Source organism: Eptesicus fuscus, chromosome 7, assembly GCF_027574615.1.
Source record: "Eptesicus fuscus isolate TK198812 chromosome 7, DD_ASM_mEF_20220401, whole genome shotgun sequence".
NCBI lineage: Eukaryota > Metazoa > Chordata > Mammalia > Chiroptera > Vespertilionidae > Eptesicus > Eptesicus fuscus.
Genome location: NC_072479.1, coordinates 26,843,098 through 26,849,287, shown reverse-complemented (window position 1 = coordinate 26,849,287; position 6,190 = coordinate 26,843,098).

The following is a 6,190-nucleotide window of genomic DNA, read 5'->3' as shown; positions in this document are numbered from 1 at the left end:
TTTGCCAAATTTGTACAGGTAGTATATGGCCATAGCCTATTCCAAATTCAGTAGCCTTACTCCCAAAGATGTTTTCTTAACCTTTACAAGCCAAATTGTTGGGTGTTTTTCTTAACAGGTATATATTTTAACTAGCGGCCTGGTGCACAAAATTCATGCATGGGTGTGTGTGTGTGTGTGTGTGTGTGTGTGTGTGTGTGTGTCCCTCAGCCCAGCCTGCACCCTCTCCAATCTGGGACCCCTCTAGGGATGTCCGACTGCCCGGTGGGATAGGGCCTCAATGGGCAGTCAGACATCCCTCTCACAATCCAGGACTGCTGGCTCCCAACCACTCACCTGCCTGCCTGCCTGATTGCCCCTAACCGTCACCCCCTAACCACTCCCCTGCCAGCCTGATCGACACCTAAATGCTCCCCTGCTGGCCCAATTGCCCCTAACTGCCCTCCCTTGCTGGCCTGGTCACCCCTAACTGCCCTCCCCTGCTGACCTGTTCACCCCCAACTGTCCTCCCCTGCAAGCCTGATCCCTCCCAACTGCCCTCCCCTGCTGGCTTGATCACACACAACTGCCCTCCCTTGCTGGCCATCTTGTGTCCACATGGGGGAGGCCATCTTGTGTGTTGGAGTGGTGGCCAATTTGCATATTACCTATTTATTATATAGGGTTATACTCAAACTGGGTTTACAGATAAATTATAGAGCAATTTACCTGAATAATCAAATGAAGTCTAGCTGAACTGAAATATTATAACCAAGGATTTGCAGAAGAAGCCACATAGAGACTGGTAAGAAGGGTAGAGAAGTGGAAAGCGCTATCACCAGCACCCAGGTGTGGTGGCAGAGAAGCTAGAGGGATATCTTGGCTGCAAAACTCCCTCACCCCCTTACATACCCTTCCCCCCCAGAGCATGGGGTCTCAAACCCACCCAGAAATTCCCATCTTAGAGCAATAGAGATAGGAAGAGGAACCCACATAGCATCTGGTGATGAAAGTCAGCAGGGATTCAGCACACCTGGGACACCCAGATGCCACTTTCCCAGAGAGGAGCACTTTGCTTGTGGAAATGTGTTCACAATGCCATGTGCAGGTGTTATGTTTTATTGAGTTTTACCCTTGAAACCTCTATGGTTTTATGAACCAATGTCACCCCAATAAATTCAATAAAAATAAAAATCTATAGCACTACTTATACTCTAAAAAACAGATGCTGAATCCTGAAAACCTTCATTTAAATCTACTGGCCTCAAGTAAGTCTACAATCCTCTGAAAAAAATATGTGCACATATTTGTGCAAATATGTTTATTTGTAGAGAACTTGTCACTTCTTTGGACACTAAACCAATTTGGGGTGTGTAATTCAATTCTTCTCTTAAACTTTTACAATCCTGGAGCTGTCAAAATGACATGGATTAATGGAAAGAGGGACCAGTGATAAAGCTAGATTGTTTCATGGTTAAGAAAACATATTTGAGAGGAAAGCAAGCAAATCTGAATATGGCCTATGGCCACTTAGAACCTGTGCAAATTTGGACAATTTACCTTACCTTCTCTGCAGCCCCAGGTTTGTTATTAGATAACTGGTTACAATTTCAATATGGATCTTATTAGGCATCCTATAAACAATCTTGATACACATAAAGTGTGTAGAATTATAAAATTTCATTTTCAATCCTATATCTTTATCAGTTACTATGTGAACCTTGGAAAAGCCAATTAAGTATTTATTGTAATACTCAGGCCACATGTGTTAAAATAATGACTATTTTAGTCATCTGTGGCAGAGTAAAAAACCACCTTAAACTTAGTGGCTTAAAAAAATAAAGATGTATTTTGCTATTTTGTCAGGGTTCAGTAAGAACAGCCTATCTCTGCTCCACAGGACATCACCTGCAGGGGGTGACTCAATGGCTTGGGCTGAAAGCATTTGAAGGCTTCTTCCTTCTCATGCCTGGAAGTTGGTATCGATTGTCAGCAGGAGTCTCCACTGGGCTTTCAACGAGTATGCCTACATGTAGCATCTCCCTGTGGCTACTAGACTTCATCACTATGGCAAGGATCCAAAAGTAAGCACTGAGAAAAAAACAGGCAGATTCTATATCATTTTTATGACCTAACTAGAGACCTGATGCACAAAAATTCATGCACTTGGGGGAGGGGGGGGTCCCTCAGCCCAGCCTGCACCCTCTCACAATCTGGGACCCCTCGGGTAGGGTCCCTAGGCCTGGTCTGAGATCAGGGCCTATCGGGGCTTTCCTTCCCCGGGCTGCAGGAAGCTGGCCCCACCCCCACCGCTGCCACTGCTTGCCATCTGTGCAGTGCTGCCCCCCCTCCCCTGCCACCGGTGGCCTCCCTCTGCAGGCAACAGGCTGGGGTGCAATGGCTTGGCTAGCCCTGGCCTCCCTCTTTCTTTGCTTGGAGGCATGGCCAGCCCTGCGAGGGGCTGTCTGCCTACCTGATCACCCCTAACCTCTGGTCTGCCTACCTGATCACCTGTAACCCCTCTGCCTGCCTGCCTGATTGCCCCTACCCGCTTGCTTGGGGGCGGGGCCAGCACTGACTTCCGGTTGGTCAGCCTGCAGTTGTTACTGGTCATTACGACCCAGGGTTTTTATATATTAGGATGTCAGAAATCACAGTGTCGAATCTGTCATAATCACAAGCACACCCAACTTCAAGAAGAGGGAACTTGAAGCCCACTTCTCAGTGAGATGAGTGTCAAAACTACAATGTAAGAGCTCTGAGGTGGAGTTATTATGGTAGCAATTTTTGAAAGATACAGTCTAACCACAGCTATTTAACAGGTAAGGATATTGCCAGAGTGGAACAATGTGTCTGAAAATGGGTTGCAATATCTTAATTTCAGTAATCAAAGTAAATCATATGTGGGTGAGTACATGGAAAGCACTATTACATAGTTATATGTTATCATTATTATCCAGCATACAAAAAATGTTAAATTACAGATATGCTTGAAACTTTTACTAAATCTTTTAATTTCTTCAGAGCTCATATTGAAAATATTGTAAAATTTTAAAAGAAGGGCACACGTGTGATGGAGTTTAGAACATTAAAAACATTTAGAGCTTGAAGGTTAGGCTATTTTAAAAATTAGCTGCAGTATACATTCTAGATATGTTTAATTAATATCTTGAATGTTAGAAACCTTTGAGCATCTGATAACACAGCACCGATATCAGAATTTTAAACAGCCACAATGGAAGCCCAGAGACAGAAAGAAACGTATTTCCTCATGCAGAGTGAAAATAACTTTCACATTATATGGAGGAAAACTATCCTTTAGGAATAAAGACTAGCTAAAACTGAGTCCTTCCTAAAGCACTTTCTAAGAGATGTACTTCTGGAAGAAGAAAAAGGATCCAGAATTTGAAAAAAAAATGATATTAAAGATACTAAAATATATGTGGATATATCTAATTTTTTTAAAAAAAATGTATACATCAATAATAAAATTATACCTAATCTGTGAGTTGAAAACAATGACAGAACCCTGGCAGGTGTTGCTCAGTAATTAGAGCATGGGTCCATGCACCAAAGGATTACAGGTTAGATAGCTGAGCCAGGGTATGTACCATTAATTTAAAAAGTACAGAATTAAAATATTGGTATATAGTAGCATAAAAGTATTGCTTTATGGAAGGGTAAAACTTTTCATATACTTTAGACAGGTATAGGCAAACTTATGCAGCAAAGAGCCAGATAGTATTGTTTTGTGAATTCTGCATAATTTTTACTTCAAAACCTCAGGAGGACTGTACAATGAATGACTAAAATCCAAAACACTGACAACATCAAATGCTGGTGAGAATTTGGAACAACAGGAAATCACATTCATTGCTGGTGCCAAAGCAAAATGGTACAGTCATTTTGGAAGAAAATTTTACTGTTTTCTGTAAAACTCAACACACTATCATCATATGATCCAGCAATTTATGCTCCTAGTACTTTATTCAAATGAGTTGAAAACGTATGTCCACACAAAAAATACCTACACATGGATGCTATAGCAAATTTATTAATATTGCCAAAACTGCACAGCAACCAAAAATATCCTTCATTAGGTGAAAGGATATATAATAAATAATAAAAGTGTAATATGCTAATTAGACTGGATGTCCTTCCAGACAACCTCTGGACAAAGCCGGGGCTGTGAGGGAAGCCCGGGTCCCGGGTTCCAGAGGGAAGCTGGTGCCAGCAGCTGGGGGAAGGAAGGCCTACTCTTGCATGAATTTCATGCATCGGGCCTCTAATAAATAAATAAAAATCCAGACAATGGTGCTTAAGGAAATAAGCTATTCAAGTGCTTAAAGGAAATAAACTATCAAGCCACAAAAAGGCATGGAGGAACTTTTTTTTTTAATTCTCTATTATTTAAAGTATTACATATGTCTCCTTTTTTCCCCATTGACCTCTCCCTGGCCACCCCCACCCCCAGCACATGCCTTCAGCCCGCTAGTGTCTGTGTCCATTGGTTATACTTATAACTGCATGCATACAAGTCCTTTGGTTGATCTCTTACCCTCCTTTCCTAACCTCCCCTGCCTTTCCTCTGAAGTTTGACGGTCTGTTCAATGCTTCCATGTCTCTGACTCTATTTTTCTTCATCAGTTTATGTTGTTCATTAAATTCTACAAATGAGTGAGATCATGTGATATTTATCTTTCTCCGACTGTCTTATTTTGCTTAGCATAATGCTCTCCAACATGGAGGAACTTTAAATTCATAGTGTTAAGTAAATCTAGAAGGCTACATAATGTATGATTCCAACTATATGACATTCTGGAAAGGACAAAACTATGGAGACAGTAAAAAGATTAGTGATTGTCAAAGGTATGAGGGGATGGAGAAATGAATAGGTAGAACCTGAGATTAATAGGAAAATGAAATTATTTGTATGTTACTGAGCCAAGCTGAGCCTCTCTTAAATGGATGGTTATGTTCTTAGATTAAAAAAAAAAATTCATTTATTAAGCCACTCCTAGGTAAGTTCGAAGTATCTCTTCAGGCACTCACCAAAGAGCTCCACTCTGAGCATGCTCTGGTAGACACTGCCCACCAGCAGAGTCCCGGGAAGGCCAAGGGCTCGGTATTGCCCCCACCAAGGAACAGGGAAAACAAAGGTGGGAACCTGGAAAGCAAGGAAACCTACTCTGCGCCTGCCTGATGAGCCCGGCTCCATACGCCACCCAGCAGCAGTTTGTGGAGCATACTCTTTGTTAGTGTGTGCTCCCTTCCTTTCTCCTTTTCCTTTACTGGTTGTGAGTAAATCCCTTCTTTTGCATCAGGTTTGCCTCTTCTCTTGATTTCTATCTTGAGGGGAGGCAAGTACCTCTTTGAAGGTGACAATATTATGATGGTGGGTACATGTCATTTTACATTTGTCCAAATGCATAGGATGTACACCACCAAGAGTAAACTCTAAGGTAAACTGTAGTCGTTGAGAGACTATGATGTGTCATTATGGGTTCCTCAATTCTAACAAATGCACGTCCCTGGCTCGGCATGCTAATGGTGGAGAAGGCTGTACATGTACATGGATATGAAGGGATATGAGAACTCTGTATTTTACACTGAAATTTTCTGTGCTCCTAAACTGTTCTAAAAAATAAAATTTATATATTTTTAAAAGCCAATTGTTCTTGTATGCACAATGAAAAATTGTAAATAAATACATCAAGAAATAATATTGTTTTAATAATATTAAAGAAAATGTGTCCTGATAAATGTGGATTTATCCCAGCTATGTAATTGTGGTTTAATATTAGAAAACCAATAGACATAACTCACCACATAATGGATCAAAGGAGAAAATAAATTAATTCTATAATAATTACAGTAAACATGTTTGTAAAATTCAAAATTTAAGTTATCATATTGTTATTAATATAAAAATAATAAGAGTAGAAAGGACCATCTAAATCAAAGCAACAATTAAAATAATTTTACCTCTTCCAAATAGCAAAAGTCTATAAACTCTCATAGTATTCACCGGTGGCTGAACAATGGGATATTTTATAACCTGTTAGTGGGAGAATACACTGTTTCAACCACTCTTTTTTTATTTTATTTTTTTCCCCTCTGGGCAGGAAATGTTATTGTAGGCTACGTAGGACTGGGATAGTATTTTATGTTTTATTGTGGCAATAGCTAACCTTTAAGTCAGATCTGAGAG